This window comes from Coloeus monedula, assembly GCF_965178545.1.
Source record: "Coloeus monedula genome assembly, chromosome: Z".
Classification (NCBI taxonomy): Eukaryota; Metazoa; Chordata; class Aves; order Passeriformes; family Corvidae; genus Coloeus; species Coloeus monedula.
Window position 1 is genome coordinate 84,040,010 of NC_138822.1, and position 18,376 is coordinate 84,058,385.

At 48.4% G+C, this 18,376-nt stretch overlaps 1 protein-coding gene across 1 annotated transcript in view; it reads right to left on the reverse strand.

Annotated features, from left to right (window-relative positions):
- LOC309585102 (large ribosomal subunit protein uL22) overlaps positions 1–18,376 on the reverse strand; it is a 369,655-nt gene that overhangs the window by 29,669 nt on the left and 321,610 nt on the right. The gene's annotated exons all lie outside the window — the stretch shown is intronic.

Below are 18,376 nucleotides of genomic sequence, written 5' to 3' on the forward strand. Positions count from 1 at the left end.
GCAGTGCTCTGTCCTCCCTGCTCTGGGGCAGGACACGGTGCAGGTGGTGGTGGTGGTGGTGGTGGTGGGAGCTGCTCCTCGCCACCTGGTCAGTGTCCGCAGTGGGGCCGCCCAGTCCCACAAGTGGATCCCTTTTTAAGGGGCAAAGAGTAGCTGCCCTTGTACTGACTACAGGGATGGAGGAAGGGGAAGCACCGTGCTGCCTTGGGAGAGCTTTGCACTGCTCCCTTTAACTGCTGAGGATGCATTCCTCTCTGCTCAGAAGCTGTTGTAGTACCAATGCATAATTAAGACCTTATTTATGAGTAAAGTGCCAAACATGCTGCCCTCATTGTCACAACACCCCAGTTGGATTCCCTGGTCCCAGGTGATCTTGGCTTTGCTTTGAGTTGGACAGAATCTACAGCTGTCCTGTTTGCTACAGCAGAGTGGACCTTGTCAGGTGGTGAACTAGGTTTTGTTTCGGTTGCTTGCTTTTCTCTTTTTTTTTTTTTTTTCCTTTTTATTTTTGGAAAGAGAATTGGTAAAACAACCCTTGAGCTTTTGGCATGCAGAAAGGCAATCTCAAAAATGGTGTTGCCAGGTGGTGCACTGAGGTCTGAAGTCTTAGCAAGTCCTTCTGAGGCCTGCAAATCTCTTCAGTTTTTGTAAAGCTTCAATCCAACCAAAGCAAGCACATTTGGGGATATTTTTTTTCATGGTTTTATGCAAAGTCTTCAATAACTGAAGCCTTTGGTAAGTATCTGTGACTTGTTGCCATGCCATACTTAGAGAAGTTTCAAAGCCCTATTTGTATATTGTGGTTTTTGTATGACTTAAAACATAATTTATTTCTCATATTGTATATATGTAAAGTTTTAAACATTTTGGTTTCGAGTAACAGTTTTTATAAGCCTTGAGGTAAAAAATAAAGGGCTTTGTAAAAATCACTGAAGTCTTGTTATTGATCACAGAATCATTTAGGTTGGAAAGACCCTCCAAGAACATCGAGTCTAACCCTGCCCCCAGCTCTGCAAAGGCCACCACTGTCCCATGTCCCCAAGTGCCACATCCACACACATCCAGGCATGGGGTTTCCACCACTGCCCTGGGCAGCTCTGCCAGGGCTCCACAACCCTTTCCATGAAGAAATTTTCCCTAATTTCCAACCTGAGCCTCCCCTGGCCCAGCCTGAGGCCGTTCCCTCTCCTCCTGCCCCTGTTCCCTGGGGGCAGAGCCCGACCCCCCCGGCTGCCCCCTCCTGTCAGGGACTTGTGCAGAGCCATCTACCAAAAGCTTTGACGTTCCTTGCCAGAACAGCTGTCTACGACTGTCTTGTTCCTCTCTGCAGGTCCCTGATACCTGCAGCCATGTACAGCACCCTCCTTCTTCTTCAGCTCCACTGTGTTGCCAAGGCCAGGCTGTTCTCTCCATGCACCCATCACCGAGGGCCTTCAGGAATGGGCCAAGTCACTCCATATCTAAACTTCCTCTGCAGAAATGCCCCTCATGAAACATTAGGAGAGGGGGGACATGGAGCTGATCCCAGGTCTGGAGCCCCTTTGCTCTGCAGCCAGCCTGGGACAGCTGGGGGTGTTCAGCTGCACAAGAGAAGGCTCCAGGGAGAGCTCAGAGCCCCTGGCAGGGCCTAAAGGGGCTCCAGGAGAAATCAAAATCCTTTTCTGGTTTGCAGGGGAGGGATGTTCTGGCTGCCCCTTCCCCACAGTGACCATAAGCCCCATGCAGCAGGGAACTCCAACAAAACCATTAACCTTTCCTTCCTGTGCTGTTCTCTTTCAGACATGGCAATACAACCACTGCTTTTGGCTGGGGAAAAGCAGGATTTTGTGTTACTTTCTATGGTTATTGCAGTGAGCACAGTGAACTCTGCAAAGACCATTGCTGCTGTGCCAGGCTAGTCAGGACAAGTTTAGACAAACTCCCTCTCCTCCTTTGATTTCTTCCATTAATGCTTTTTTTCCTTCAGTAAATGTCACTTATATTTTGCCTGAAATGCTTCACCTTTGTCTGACTTCACTAAAATAACCCATTGGTGAACACTTCTAAGAAAACTTACCCAAATCTAATCAATAACTGAGTTTTCCCAGCTTTTCCCAGCAGCCACACCACCAAATTTAAAGGGAAGCCTCTTATTGTGCTCTGCCTGCGCCTGACACAAATTGATGGCACAAATCCAGCAGCAGCAGAAGGACTTTGCAAACAGAGTAAATATGTCTGAGCTGAGGAAGATTTGCATGAAATTACTTAGTTAACCTTTCCCTATGGAAAGCTCAGCAATGCCTGTCTGTGAGGAAAGCTGTGTTGGTGGATTTGGCAGAGAGATGTTTGGTGCTTGTAGGACCCCTGATTATTCTGCACCCCAGAGCTGGAGCTGTTTTCTGATGTGTTCCTGTGGGGCTCCCTTTCACCCTGTGCAAAGTGTGTGTGGAGGAACTAACACCAGAAGTCATTCCAGATATCTGGAACTCATTTTTTGGCTGCTACCCCATGGATACAGCTGCGGAACAGGGGCTGGTGCCTCTTGCAGGGTGAGTCTCCTGCAAGGACAAGCAGGAGCTGGCCTCTAAAGGAAAAGGAGGAAGAATACAAGCTCACAAGAGACGACAAACAGGCTGCAGCTCTTTCACATCCATGGGCATCCTCTTCAGGCATCTGGCCCTTCCTCCCAAATGCATCACTCCTGCTGCTCCACACCTTGAGGAATCACACCGGCTGGCACATCAAGATGCATCCCTGCCAGCTCCCCTAGCTGGGAGTTTGGCTCTGTATTAGACAAGTGAGAAAACAAAGGGAGGAGGGTATTTTTTTTTTTTTTTTGAAGTCTCCAATGAATTTAAGATTTAAGTCTCTGAGGAATTTAGGCCTGGCAGAGCAGACACATTCCAAATCTGTGCCAGGCAGGGCTAAGGCTGGACCACTGTCTCCCCAGCTGCCTGGCATCCCTCCCCTTCCCCCAGGTTTCCTTGGGGTCACTTTTTCCCAGCCACCCCATTCAGCCCCATGAGTCGGGTCCCCCCCAAAGGTCAGGCTGCTGAGGAACAATAGGACCAGCACAGGAAATGTTTTATAGCCCTCCACAACCCCCATCCAGGGCTGCCCCAGCCTCGCAAGCAGCAGCAACTGAGCACTGTTTCACCAACCACCATAAAGTCATCATAAAATCATCATAAAATCAGAGCACCATAGAATCCCAGAATAATTTGGGTTAAGGGATCTTAATTTAAGGGATCTTAAATTCCATCTTATTCCAACCCCCTGCCACTGGAGACATCTCTAGGGACACCTTCCACTGTCCCAGGGTCCTCCAAGCCCCGTCCAGCCTGGCCTTGGACACTGCCAGGGATGAGGGGCAGCCACAGCTGCTCTGGGCACCCTGGGCCAGGGCCTCCCCACCCTCACAGACAGCAATTCCTTCCCAATATCCCATCCAGCCCTGCCCTCTGACACTGGGAAGCCATTCCCTGGGTCCTGTCCCTCCATGCCTTGTCCCAAGTCCCTCTGCAGCTCTCCTGGTACCCCTTTAGGCCCTGGCAGGGCTGTCCCAACCTGTCAAGCACATCCCAGCATCCCTTTTTGGAGGTGATTTGAACACAAAGTCCATTTGGACTGTGCTGCTCCCTCATTTCCCAGGGTAACAGCTCCCTTTGGCAGTGCTCTGAGGTGGATTAGCAGAGGTCCCCAATGGAGCTGCTGCCGCCTATGTCACCCAGCTTCCAAGCTACAAAAGTCTGGGCACAAAAAGTCTGTTTGGGGTGAAAAAGACCAGCCCATCCTTTCAAGAACAAGGACAGCATGTTTTTTTGTTGGCTTCCCAAACTGAAACAACTCCAGCAAGTAAAGCCTCACTCCAGCAAGTAAAGCTTTCCCGTGGTCCCCAAGAACAGCATCACCGAGAGATGGCTGCGACTGTCCAGGAAACCCAAGATCTCCTCAGCCTGTGCAAACCAGTTGTAATTTTACGCCTGTACCGATGCTGACATTCCAACATAAATTATACAGCTCATTGCCCTCCCAACAGTCCCATCCAGCCCAGTGGCAAACACAAAGGGTCTGGCAACTTCTGCAAATTGATGCAGAGGCATCAGAGACCTCACGCTGCCCAGAGGGATGGGTAAATCAGCTTGACCCAGAACCAACCCAAGTGTAAAACTAAAAATCAGACCATTTTTATTGCTTGATTACTGGTTTTTTCCTGTCTCTGTCCTTTCTGTTCCAGGTTGTTTTGCAGCTGTTTCACAAAGCTTCAGGACATTTATGGCAATCTATATAATGAAGACACAAAGTGCAAACATTGAGAATCCTCTTCTTCTGACCTGACTTGTAATAACACTGAAAAATGAGGAAGATGGACCAATGGAACAAGGCTTTCCAGGCCCTGCTGTTCCAGCTCTCCTCATTCTGCAAACCAGCTCAGACAAAGTAAGAAATGACACAACGCTTGGACAAAATATTAATGCAAATATGGTTGATGTTCTTCTCTCTCTTTTCCATGTGGCTTTCAATATCTTGGTTTTGGCTGAAAACAGACATATCCTACAAAATTACAAGGAGAAAGGCTACACCAGCTTGGCTGGAGCTAGGCAAGTGTACTGAAACAATCATACTCCCATACCATGAAACCTGCAGATGTTAATAAGAAGATCCTTGCTCTGCTATCTCTGTGAAACAGCCAGACCTGTCATTGAACAACCTATCAAAGACACTCCATGGAAAAGATGGATTACATTTTCTTCATGCATTGTAATGCAGAGAATACCCAATGATCCCAGAATCAGCTGGGTAATAAGGCTTAAAATTTATCTCTAAATTTCAGATTGGTTGATCTGGGTGGTTTGCAGATGACTAAGGTTATTCAAGAACCTTGCTTCTCTCTCTAGAAATAGTTTATTAGTGTTGTCTTTATTGCTGAGGAAAAAGAATCCATTCAAACACAACAAAATCCACCAACAGCAGGACAAGATAAACAGATTTGCCTTAAAAGCACTCCATGAATCAGTGAGAGAGAGAAAACCCAGATGCCTTCACCTTGGTTAACAGCTCAGCACACAAACCAGAGCAGTTCATGGCCTTCTCTCCTGAACAGTTTTCATAAAAAAAAAAAAATAATAATTGAAGAGTTTATTTTGCTTACAGGAGTTTTCTTCTACTAGTTCAGTGTGGTCTAATATGGTCTAATGCACATTAGGTGAATGAAGGCAAGTGAAGGTAAATCAAGGTGACTGAAACTGAAAATTTAAAGGGAGAGAAGGCCCACAGAGATGCTCCAAGGGCTGGAGTCCCTCTGCTCTGGAGCCAGGCTGGGACAGCTGGGGGTGTTCAGCTGCACAAGAGAAGGCTCCAGGGAGACCTTTGGACAAGGCATGGAGGGCAGGTCACAGGGAATGGCTTCCCAGTGCCAGAGGGCAGGGCTGGATGGGATATTGGGAAGGAATTGCTGTCTGGGAGGGTGGGCAGGCCCTGGCCCAGGGTGCCCAGAGCAGCTGTGGCTGCCCCTGGATCCCTGGCAGTGTCCAAGGCCAGGCTGGACGGGGCTTGGAGGACCCTGGGACAGTGGAAGGTGTCCCTGCCCCTGGCACCGGATGAGTTTTACAGTCCCTTCCCACCCTAACCATTCCATGATCCTGTAACACTCTCCAATGCTGTCACAGTAGAGCACCCACCCCCAGGAGAGCAGCAGCACACTCACACACTGTACATGTTTCCCTTGATGATTTCTGTAACCAAAGCCAAGGCTGCAGAAGCAGGGATGTGACAGCTTTGCTGGGAGTTGTGTCTGCAGAGCTTCCTTCTCGTCTCAGGAGCACGGAGCAGCCGCTGTCACCCAGGCTCAGGGTCACTCAGTGAGGCACTGCCCAGCAGGACTTCAGCTCAGGGCACACACAAGTGCTCCAGATGGGGCTCCTTTGAAACTTGATGGAGTTTTCCCTTGGACCTCAGCAGAGGTTTGGTGGGTTCTAACCCATGGAGAGATGCTGTTCCAGGAAGAGGAAGGAAGCTGAGCTGGAATGCCAGGTGAGGAGCACACTCTGCGCTGTGCAAGACTGGTTATAAGAGGCATAAATTTAGAGACATTAAAACTCTGCACACATTTTTGTCCTGTTACTTCTGCTCATCATCCTAAGTTATTGACCTAATTTCCTGTCTGGAGTCCAAGTCACACGCTGCCTCCAAGCCAGCTCCAGTAACAACATCAAAGCCCTGACCTAGACCGATCCTGTGTTCTGGCCAACAGCTACTTAACAGGACGCGATGAACTTTATATCCAGTTCGTCTTTACAGGGATGAGCCAAAGGAGGCTCTCATTTTTCAGTCAGATCCAAAGATCCTCAGTTAACTTTTGCTGCCCTGTAATGGTGCTCTTAAAAGTTGTTTGCCTTTCTCAACTGGAAGACCATGAGAAATAAGTGGAGAAAACCTGACGGCGAGATGGGCAAAGCAACAAATATGATTGTGTAAATTAAATGCTGCCAAACGATCAAGGAAAAAATGAAGAAATGGAAAGACTAAAACAAATAACCCCCCAGTGTTTTCTTTTCTCCTACCTCCATTACAAATGATTAAGTATGGGGGGAAGCAAGGACAAAATCAAATAGTTTTATGATATTTAAATAGATACTATTTCCTTAAGATAATAATCACTAATACTGGAAATAACTGGAAAGGCAACCAGAAAGAAATTTTAAACTCTCCCACTTACACTAAAATTGTATGCTAAAGAAACCCCAGACATTTTAATGAAGACTGTTTTAATTCAAATCATACCCTCTACAGATCACCGGAGCCAAAGCCAGGCTCTGCTCTTCATCATTAGTGTCCAGAAACCATTTAGAAGACAGATTTTTTTTAGATAATTCTGCATAATCATTATCTGTGAAAGAAAACCTGTGCCCATGTTTTTCCATTTGCATCCTTGGGTTGGTTCCCAGTAGATTCATATCCATGTTCCTCATTGCATTTTCTTCCAAGTCTTAGAAGAATTGGCCCTCTCTGCCTAATTTAGAGAATCTGTGAGCCCATGTTTGTCCTCCAAAGGATCAATATCTGCACCCAAATATGAGTGACTCCTCTCAGGGGAGACCCCACCTGCAGAGCTGCCCCAGCCCTGGGGAACAACAGCACAAGGACCTGGAGCTGCTGCAGCCAGTCCAGAGGAGGCCACCGAGATGCTCCAGGGCTGGAGCCCCTCTGCTCTGCAGCCAGCCTGGGACAGCTGGGGGTGTTCAGCTGCACAAGAGAAGGCTCCAGGGAGAGCTCAGAGCCCCTGGCAGGGCCTCAAGGGGCTCCAGGAGAGCTGCACAGGGACTGGGGACAAGGCATGGAGGGCCAGGACACAGGGAATGGCTTCCCAGTGCCAGAGGGCAGGGCTGGATGGGATATTGGGAAGGAATTGCTGTCTGTGAGGGTGGGCAGGCCCTGGCACAGGGTGCCCAGAGCAGCTGTGGCTGCCCCTGGATCCCTGGCAGTGTCCAAGGCCAGGCTGGATGGGGCTTGGAGCAACGTGGGATAGTGGAAGGTGTCCCTGCCCACAGCAGGGGGTGGGACTGGATGGTCTTTAAGGTCCCTCCACCACCGTGATTGCTGAGAAGCAATCTCACAGCACAGAGCTTGATCAAGGGCAACCCACATCCCAACTCTTTCCAAATCCTGAGTTCCTGCTTGTCTTCCTTCCCCACATGTGTGCAACCTCCCCACATGCAACTCCTGGAATTCTCTGAGCATTCTCCCTGTCCTCAGCTGAGCAGTGGACAGGTACAGAAGAGCATCCAGGGCAAGATTTGAAGTACATGAGAATGAGTTTCTCCTGCCCAGGAGCAGAAACTCCAGGAGCTCACAGCCCGTGTAACAGCCAGGCAAGATGAGCAATAACATTGCCTTAGCAAGCTGACAGTCTCCCTGTGTCCCTGCAGCTCCAGGGCCCTGCATCAAAGCAGCTGAGATCAGGAAAAATTTTTATATGGTTTGTTGTTAAATAGGGATAGAGGAGAACCTGTTCCAGCCAGGCCACCATCTGCTCCCTGCCTTTAACCTTTGTGTTCTGGGGATGCTGGAAGAGATGCAGCCCCTGTGCAGAGGCACTCAGAGCTCAGTCTCCGCCTGCATCCTCTCCTAGGACCTCTCAGAGGAGGAGAAACACATCTGGCAGCCCCCCCTCATGTGTATCTCATAAAGAAAACCCTCTCTGCTGGGCTTGCAGAGAGAGGTGTAAGGCACAGGTGGGGAGAGGACGCACGTGCATTGATGTCCCTCTTGGCTGGGTCATGCTGCTGCTGGCCCACGGTGGTCACCTGGTGAGCCCAGCTCAAAAAAGCCCTCCAGGCAGTGTGGAATTTCCCACCAGGAGCTGTGATAACAGCAGCAGGCATGGTGCACCCAGCCATGGGGGAGGCCACCAGAGGTCCAGGCTGTTTGCCAAGGATCAGCCTTCCCTTCACTGGAAGATGCAGTAGGAGCCAAACAACACATTCCAAACTTCAAAGGAATTTACAGGGCTCTGTCCTTGATTTCCTTATGGATCCTGGCTTGAGCATCCCAAAGAAGCAGCTATTACTCATGGCAGCATCAACCTTTCCTGCAATGGTGCGGAGTTAAGCTGGGATTGCAGTGCTGGTTCTTGTGCTCTGCTGTTGTATCAGCAATTTGGAGGGATGTACCTTCACAAGGTACATCCCGTGTGCTTCTGAGCCACTATCACCTGGTCACCTTATGATCATATCGAGCCCTTACCTAAATTTGTGGTCAGTTTGGGAATCTAGGGTGAAGGACTGCATCCTCCCTCAGCTCGGTGGGGATCTGCAGTGGTTGCACAGCAGCAGGGCTGTGCTCTCTGATCACTCCATCAATCTGGTTTTTCTTTAAAGCCAGGTTGAAGCCACCTGCAGCACCTGCTTTACACCAGCTCCAGACCTGGCCAGAGCAATGGAACAGTTGCTCACTTCCAGGAGTGAGCTGGGGCTGATTTACCCTTTGGGAGATGGGCACACCAGCAAGCCTGTTTGTTTGTAAACCAAGGATGATTTATTCCTCTTAGTAATTCAGTGTCCTTCGGAAGGCACACGATGTCAGCCCCATTCAGCAGCCCTTTTATTTATTATTTTATTCCTGCATAATCCGTGCTGCAGACAAAGAGGCACATTGTTCTACTCTGGCTGACAAACAAAAGCTGTTTTTTTATAAATTCCTGCTATGTTGTTTTCTCCCAGTTTTGCCGTATCAGCTTTTAACTCCCATTTTAAAAAAAAAAAAAGGTATTATTTAAAAAAGAAGCAAAATTTGGTTTTCTAATCCAAGTGAATTACCTCCTTATGCAGTTTCAGCAGCATTTTACTGCTCCAGTGGCCAGGGGGCTGTTTGTGCCAACCTATCCAGCCTGCCTTGCGTAAAACACCCCATCTCACAGCTTTAATGGGAATGGATTCAAGAGACAAAGCAAAGGACCAAGTCCAGGTTTGGACATGTACTGATGTAGTTTTTCATCCTGCCTTTGGTGGCGAAAAATATCATAAAATCTCAGAATGGCCTGGGTTGGAAGGGACCCTATAAATTATCTCATTCTATCCTCTGCCATGGGCAGGGACACCTTCCACTATCCCAGGCTGCTCCAAGCCTGATCCAGCCTGGCCTTGGACACTGCCAGGGATCCAGGGGCAGCCACAGCTGCTCTGGACACCCTGTGCCAGGGCCTCCCCACCCTCCCAGCCAGGAATTCCTCCCCAATATCCCATTTATCCCTGCCCTCTGGCAGTGGGAATCCTTTCCTCCTTGTCCTGTCCCTTTAGGCCCTTTTCCAAAGTCCCTCTCCAGCTCTTCTGTAGTCCCCCCAAATACATTTCTTAAGATGGAGCAGTTGGGGCTGCTCCACAAGATTGCAGATTTCAGGAGATGTTACCTTGAATTTTGTGAACTGATGCACTGCCCCATGGCAGAAAGTTCTGGGGAAAGTCACAGGAGCCAAAAAAACTCCCAGGGCTTGTTAAATTGCAGACGATCTCTGCACCCGTTGCAGTGAGAGCTGACCTATTGCAAAATACACACCAAGCATCCCCCTCCTGGCCACTGGACTCCTGTTGCCTCTCCAGGGTCTCTAGAGATGGTGCTGAAGCAATCACAGTTGTATTATTTTGACTTGCTGGCTGACCACAAGAAGGGTCTCCGGTTATAGCACAGAACTGGAAAGTAGATCCAAGGTTGGTCATCAACACTGATACCCAAGGACCATCCAAAGGTCACAGACTAGCATGGACAGAACAAATACTCTCTAAACCCCTTGGAAATCTGCTGGAAGCAAACCATGAGGTTACTGGTCACTGTTCCTGCAGGGTGCTTGAAGCCTACCCAGGTCCTGATGCCAGAAATCCCTCAACAGCACCCTCATAACTCGTGCTCACTGCACCTGCTGTCCACAAGTACAGGTGAAACTGCTCCAGGTTTGGACATGAACTACTTGCTGATGTGTGAGAGGTGGGAAAGGACATTACCAGCTGCCCTGCCTGGCTGAAGGTGGTTTTCAAGGGTGAAATCTGTTTAAAGACAAACATTTATGCTGGCTCCATCTTGATCTTGTGGTTTTTCTTTCAAGTGAAAGGCTGATGGGTCTGAGACAATTCTATTGCAGATGCACAGCAAACTCAGGACAGTTACAGAGCATATGAAAGCTCCCAAGGGATGTCTTACAATGCCAAGAGTGATCCCAGCCACCCATGTGGCAATCCTGCGCACAGCTGAGTGCAAGCACAGGTTAGAATAAGAAGAAAGGCAGACACAGTCTCTCAACTCCATGCAAAACGTCAAGGACGAGCATTGACCAAGGGTGAAGAAAGGGGCATGCTTGTTTTGGCAACCTTTTTCAACAGTAGGAGAACATTATCAGAGCACCCACCTCACTGGAATCTGCAGAATAAACAGTCCCTGATGCTGGGTTACCAAGGGCTAGCTTTAAATTCCCTGTTTATGGGCACAATCCTGTCTCCAGTGTGCTCCTTGCACTCTCAAGGGAGCACACCAGAAAGCTGCTGGTGCCCCTCATTAGTCCTGTAAAGCTGCAGGGCAGCAACTCACTTCACGCATCCATGACCAGACTTTTTGGGCAACGGCCCAGGCATGTGCTCCCCAAGCTCCAGTAGCCTGGTGGTGCTCAGGCTGCAGAGCATCAAACTGGAGGGGCCATTTGCTGTCAGACTGCAAAGGGAAGCCAAAATTAAGTGACAGACTGACTAGGGACAGAGCAACTCTCCACAGACCATTGGCATTCCTGAATTGTCCTTGGAGCACCAGCAGCATTGAGAAATAGGCAAGGAAATTTTCAGCTCAGCCACTTCCTAATCACATAAAAAGTCCAGAGAGGACAAAGAAACAAAAGAAGAAACTCTAAAAGAAGAGCTCGTGCAGTAAAACCTCTGCCCATGACAATACCACTGGTCTTGTCTATATTGCTGCAGTTCAGGGTCCTGAAGTACTTTTAAGGTGTTAATGTGCCCGAGGAAGAAGGATCAGACTGGGCTCTTCTGGACTGTTCAGAGGACACACCCAGCCTCAAAGGAATTTACAGGGCTCTGTCCTTGATTTCCTTATGGATCCTGGCTTGTGCATCCCAAAGAAGCAGCTATTACTCATGGCAGCATCAACCTTTCCTGCAATGGTGCGGAGTTAAGCTGGGATTGCAGTGCTGGTTCTTGTGCTCTGCTGTTGTATCAGCAATTTGGATGTGTCCCCCCCGCCCCTTGATGACCTCCCCTTTTATTCATCATTTGCTGGTATTGTGTCCCTTGTTCTTCAAAACACTCAGAAAACAAGTCTAAGGTGGTAACACTTCCTGCACAAAGGCCTGTTCCACAGCAGAGGAGAGCATAGCATACCTAAACCCCAGCCCCCAGATCAGTTCTCCAGCATGTTTGCAAGGGCTCCTGCTAGAACTCAGCGTTTTATGGACTTTGTGGTTGATGCTTTCCCTTCTCAAGAGACAAGAAACACAGGTTTTGCACAGAGGTTTCTACATATGCAGGAATTTCTGCCCTAGAGCACTCCAGATTTCCAGATCAGTAGATAAATCCTCTTCTCCAGCCTATGCTCACCTGCTCCACAGAGCTGGGACTGTGTATCAACCCTTCCCTGATCACTTTCCTGCACATCCTGGAAAAGCTGGACACTGAAGCAGATCTCAAACCACTGTTGGCCCTGCCTTTGGTGTGAAAATCAGTTAAATAGGTGTTTTGACTTCCAAGTGTCTCACAAGGTGGGGAGTGCCTCCCACCACGTGCTTGTCATGCACCACGAGGGTCCTGTCCCAGGGCTCTCAGCATATGAGACAAAAAGTGAGAGAAGCACAGCATGGGATGAGTTTTGGAACATGTGGCTGCTCTCAGCCCTGGCATGGTAGAAAGGGGAAGGTCCATGCATGGACCTTGTCTAAATTATCAGCATCCTGTGGAGTGTGGGCTGTGGAACTGAACTATCCATCTACCTATTGATACACACAGTAGCAAAAAAAACCAGTTAATCTGATAATCCCTCTGCAGTGTCTATGTTGAGGTTTTTATCTCTTAAAAAAAAAAAACCACCAAAAAAAAAAAAAAAAAAAAAACCAAAGCAAAACAAAAAACACTCCACAAAAAATAACCCTCACAAAAGCCCAGCTGTCAGGGTCAACTCTCCAGCTCCTATAAGAGCAAAACTGTAGATGCAACTTAAATGCTTAAGATGAAATTTTAAGCATCAGTTAGACCAAATTCAAACACAGAGGATGTAATAGCCAACTTTAAGGAATTTCACAGAGACTTCTCCATCTCACCCAAATTGTACCCCACTCAAAATCTTACCTGCGGGTGTTTGGAACCGATCCAAAAGCTTTAGCAATTTCCACATAGTACAAAAAGAACTTCCCAAAGCCAGAGTCTTACCTTGACATATTGACTTTACCTAACAAAACCATCATTTCCCCAAGGCATCCACAGGGTTTTTTTTGCAAATGCCTCCTATATGGCAGCAGGGAGCTCAATGTTTAATAGCACCAAACCCTCGCTCTGCTTTTTAACACAAGAGAGTTCCCCAATGGTTTAGTTATGGAATCACAGAATTGTTTAGGATGAATAAGCCTTCTGATATCATCGAGTCCAACCATCCTCAGCACAGCCAAGGCCACCACTGCCCCATGTCCCCAAGTGCCACATCCATCAAGCTTCTAAATCCTGCCTGGGATGGGGACTCCACCACTGCCCTGGGCAGCTCTGCCAGGGCTGGACAATTCTTTCCCTGGAGAAATTCCTCCTCATGTCCACCCTGAGCCTCCCCTGGCCCAGCCTGAGGCCGTTCCCTCTCCTCCTGTCCCTGTTCCCTGGCAGCACAGCCCGACCCCCCCGGCTGCCCCCTCCTGTCAGGGACTTGTGCAGAGCCACAAGGTCCCCCCTGAGCCTCCTTTGCTCCAGCCTGAGCCCCTTTCCCAGGGGCTCCAGCCCCTTCCCCAGCGGCTCCAGCCCCTTCCCCAGCTCCCTTGACCAGGGTTGCTTCAGCATCACAAGAAAACAACTTTTCCCTTGACTTTTTACCCACTGCTTGTTGCTGGGTATTTATCACCTGCAGGTAAGACCAGCTCTTCACTAAGACAATTAACTGCTCTGCCTTGGCAGCAGACTGGGAGTGGGAGGAAAACTACTTGTTTTCAATTTTTAGAACAGTCAAAGACCAAACAAGGAATTAGCTAATAAAATCCTTGATGCTACATGGCAAAAAAAGAGAAGAAATCTTGAATAAATTGTGCCAGACACTGTAGCATCTGAACCCTATTTGCTACCAGAGATAACAAGATAACATATTTTTCTTTGTATCTCAAACCAGTTTTGGTTTGTTTCAAGCCAGATTTCCAGCGTCTGGCTACGCAATATGATATTTTTCTTGACCAAGTTGAAGGATAACCCATTTTTCCCTCATCTGGAAACAGCTGACAACAACATAGTCTGCTTTTATGGAGTACTTTTAATCTTGGGTGAAGTGTTTATGGACCATGGGCCTTGTTCCACTTTCAGCTGCATCTGTGCAAGCCTGTGCTGGCTGAGAGGGAGACGAATTAAAGGAGGGCAGAAATCACTGCAGTGTGTGCAACAACAAAACAAGAATTAACTCCATATGAAGCCCATTTGGCTCTGGCAGAGCTTATTTGTTTTCTCTCTGTTTTTCTTTACTCCTGCTGCTCAACATGAAGGGAAGATAAATAGATGGCTGTAGATTGCCTTGCATAATAGAGCAGAATTTATTTCAAAGGATTTAATTGGTATGGGAAAGAGAGTAGATCTTGGAAGCCTTAAAACAGATCAAAATCCCATCTTTTCAGGTGCTGTACAGGTACTCACTAAATAAAGTGCCAGGGATCTGGCAGGGATCACCCTGCATAAACCAGCCGTAAGAAGTGTGGGGAGGGAAATTAAGGTCTAGAAGAAGCAAGGTGAATCATCCAGGTCACAAAACCTATCAATGGCTCCCAGTTCTCTGCAGTACCCACTAAATACCTCTGCAGAAAAGCTCCAGATAAACTACCAGGATGCACAGCTTCCCTCCAGGCAGTCTCAAGGGCTTGACGTCTGTCCCTAAACCAAAACCCCATGTAGCACTTATACACCACACAGTATTCCTGAATCGCCAAAGTTCTCAGAAATGATTAAGAAAAGCTCCCTGAAGCTGTAATCTCGGGGTCAGTGAAGGCTCAGTTCCCTGGTGGGACTCAGTGCTTGTTGTGGAGCTGGAGTGATGAACCCTGTGTGTGAGGCACCTGCTTCTTCACGCTGCCCTGCTGACAGCCAGGCCTCCAGAGGCTGATCCTTTGGGGTCTGCAGAGGTTGAACATCTGCCAACACCTGCTCTCACCTGGAGGGGCTGTGTTCCTCTCAGAGATCTCCCACTGTGCTCACTGGTGGGTATGAGGAAGAATGCCTTTGCCACATTTCTTTCCCCAGATCTATGTGATTTTTAGACAAAATAGCATCATAGAACCATAGAATCATCAAAGCTGGAAGAGACTTTAAGATCATTAAGCCCAGCTGTCCACCCAGCACTGCCACTGTAACCTCTAAACCACATCCCCCAGTGCCAGATTCTGACTCCTCTTGAACCCCTTTCAGAGATGGTGACTCCACCAGCCCCGTGGGCAAACTGATCCAATCACCTGCTACTCTAACAATGACAAAATATTTTCAAATATCTAATCTGAATCTCCCCTGTCTCAGCTTAGGCCATTCCCCTCTCTCAGCCTCAGAAAGGCCATTTCCTTTGGTCCTCTCACTTCAGCCACAGCAGGAGACCAGCCCCCACCTCTCTGCACCCTCCTGTCAGGGAGTTGTAGAGAGTGATGAGGTCCCCCCTGAGTCTCCTTTTCTTGAGACTAAACGATCACAGCTCCCTCAGCTGAGCCTACAGAAGTCAGGCACACCTAGGGATTCTTAACCTTAAAAAAAACCCAGATGATCAAACAAATTAACACACAACCGAGCAATGGCACCTTCCCTAACCCAATTTCTTTCTCTGCCTGTATGAATCAAGAAATTTCACTTCCAAAACATCCCCTGTGGGATTCACTAAAACTTCAAACACCTTTTTCTCACTATAAGGACTGCGATGGGGCAGAGAAGTTGAATGAAATTATAGAATAGTTTGGGTTGGAAGGGACCTTTAAAGACCACCTCATTCCCCTCCCTTCCACTATCCCAGGTTGCTCCAAGCCCTGCCCACCCTTGCCTTGGACGCTTCCAGGGATGGGGCCCCAGCACCGCCACAGGTAAGAACTTCCCAACATCCCATCCAACCCTGCCCTCTGGCAGTGGGAAGCCATCCCCCCTTGTCCTAATGATAGTACACACACACCAGACAATAATTACATTAATAGATGGAGATGTGGATATCGCAGTCAGTGTTTATCAAACACCTGAAACTGTACAGAAACTGTATTTTGCATTATGGGCCCATTCCAAGGAAAATTGGAGAGCATCAGTTTTACAGGAAGTGATGCTGGTCTCCTGCCCAGTTTTGCAGGTTCATGACATTTGGAGCACTCAGGCTCCTGGAGGCTGATCCAGCCTTTATGACACAGTCACTCTGGGGTGTGTTCAGGCAGCATTTTTCAGATACTGAGGATATACAATAGAGGCCAAACTTAGAAAAAGCTCATTGTGCATTTAAGCAGTTGGATAAATCTAAGCAGCTCTTTTTAGGGCTGTACCAGTTGCAGAATCCGGTTCTCTGCCATATGAGAAGCATATTGCTTTTGCCAGGGTTTGAGCTAGTGCAGGGTTATGGCTCTTGAGATCTTGTCCCAAGCAGTGCCATCCTGAAAGAGGCCGCTAGATGTGGGAAACCTCTGTCTCTATGCCAGAAAGAACAGATGGCTGTTAAACAACCAGACTCCCTCAAACGTGTAACTGATAATATTCCAAATTAGTGTTCCAGGTAGAAATTCCATGAGCAAACAGAGCACTTTATAATTTTTTTAAGCTCAGGAGATTGGTCTCTCTGCATTAGGGAGATGTGCTCAGTCCCGGAGCCTGTGCTGCTGGCCAGGCTCCAGGACTGAGTGTATCAGGTTTCTGCCTCTGTATTTGCACATGGTTTTAGAATTGGGAGGAGGAGCCTTTCCTCCTGTGATAGCCTGTCCGGGATTTCTGGATTTTCAGCTGCCCGAGTATTGCAAGTTGGAATGGATTTTAAAACGTGTAGGCTGCTAAGGGAAGGCAACTTCAGTTATGATCCTTGTAGCCAGATTTTATGCTCCCCTTGGTATTTTTTTATTCCCTTTATGACTCAGGACCCTACTTTGGTATCTAAATAACTTCCCCTGCAGCAGAATTTGGTATCAGTGGCCACTTTTCCATGTGCCTGGGCATTTGATGGATCAATGATTATTTTTTCCCTAGTATCTCTCTCTGATTTCAGGCATTTCAGTCATCTAAAACAATGGCTTTGTATTTCCAGGTATTGAGTGTTCACTTTGCTGAACTCACCTTTTCAACTCTTTGGCTACGCTTGACTTGTTTCCATCACATGGGAGACTGGCGAGAGCATGGATCTGACTCAGCACAAACATATTTAGGAAGCCAATAAATCTTTATTTTTAAGCCCTCTCACTCCCTCCCTTGTTATGTTCCCTGTTAGTGCTGAGGTTTTTCATGCATTGACCACATCCACCCTTGTCCTCAATCAACCTCTTGTTACTGGTAAGCTCTGAGCTGCATCTCCTGGGACTGTTTGATTGACCTGTTTCATAATTTTCTCTCCCCTCAGCTCTTACTGGCTGAGGCTGGTGGTATTCCCCATTCCTGGGAGTGTTTAAGGACAATTTGGATGGGGCTTGGAGCAACCTGGGATAGCAGAAGGTGTCCCTGCCCCTGGCAGGGGGTGGAACGGGATGAAGTTTAAGATCTGTCCTAACCCAAACCATTCTGGGATCTCTGCTGCCCAGAGTGGCAGAACTTCTCAGGGAAGTCTTCAGCTTTTCAGTGTGTCAGATATAGAGGGAATGATGAGGTTCTGGGGCTGGGAAGTCCTAAGGGACTCAGGCTCCTGTGCAGACCAACTTTCTACGTGGTGTCTGGAAACAAGGGACGGCTCATGAGGCTGATGCCCTCAGAGCTACTGAGTGAATGTGGAGGTGCCAGCGCGTGCCAAGTCCCAGCCGTAAATAAAACCAAACTGCCCCTCTGCTAAGCCATGCATCAAGTAAATCCCCTGGGAATGGGATCAGTGACTCACTTCAAATGCAAATCGCTGTTGGTGCCGGTGAAGCCGCGGGTTCACGCGCGCACACCGCCATTCTTCCAGGCCTGAAAGCCAGACAAGGCCTCAATGAGTAATAAAATACCTAATTGGACTCTGACCTCCGGCTGCGCTGGGCCAGTGTGTGAGTATGGATGTGTACGTGTGTGTGCATATGTGTGTGTGTGTGTGTGTGTGTGTGTGTGAGGGGGTTTTTCCTTGGCCCAGTCCTTCCCCTGGGTACTGCTGCTGTCTAAGTGGTGTGGGCCTGTCCATCACGGTCTGCTGCCTCTTGGCCGGGTTCCACCTGGCAGCCTCTCTGCTAAGCCCATCAAACAAAACAGTTCCTCCGTAGGGTCTGTCTCACTTTCTGTGGGGCTGGAAGCTGTCAGAGAGGACCCCGGGACACAGAGCTATGGCAGCAGTGAGAGAGGGAGAGGTTTCCACTATTGCCCACCACGTGTCACAAGCAGGGGTCTGTCTCTTGCAAAGACAAATTTTTTTAGCAGGGCTTGCTGTGACAGGACAAGGGGGAATGGCTTTAAACTGAAAGACAGGAGGTTAGATGGGATATTGGGAAGGAATTGCTGTCTGTGAGGGTGGGCAGGCCCTGGCACAGGGTGCCCAGAGCAGCTGTGGCTGCCCCTGG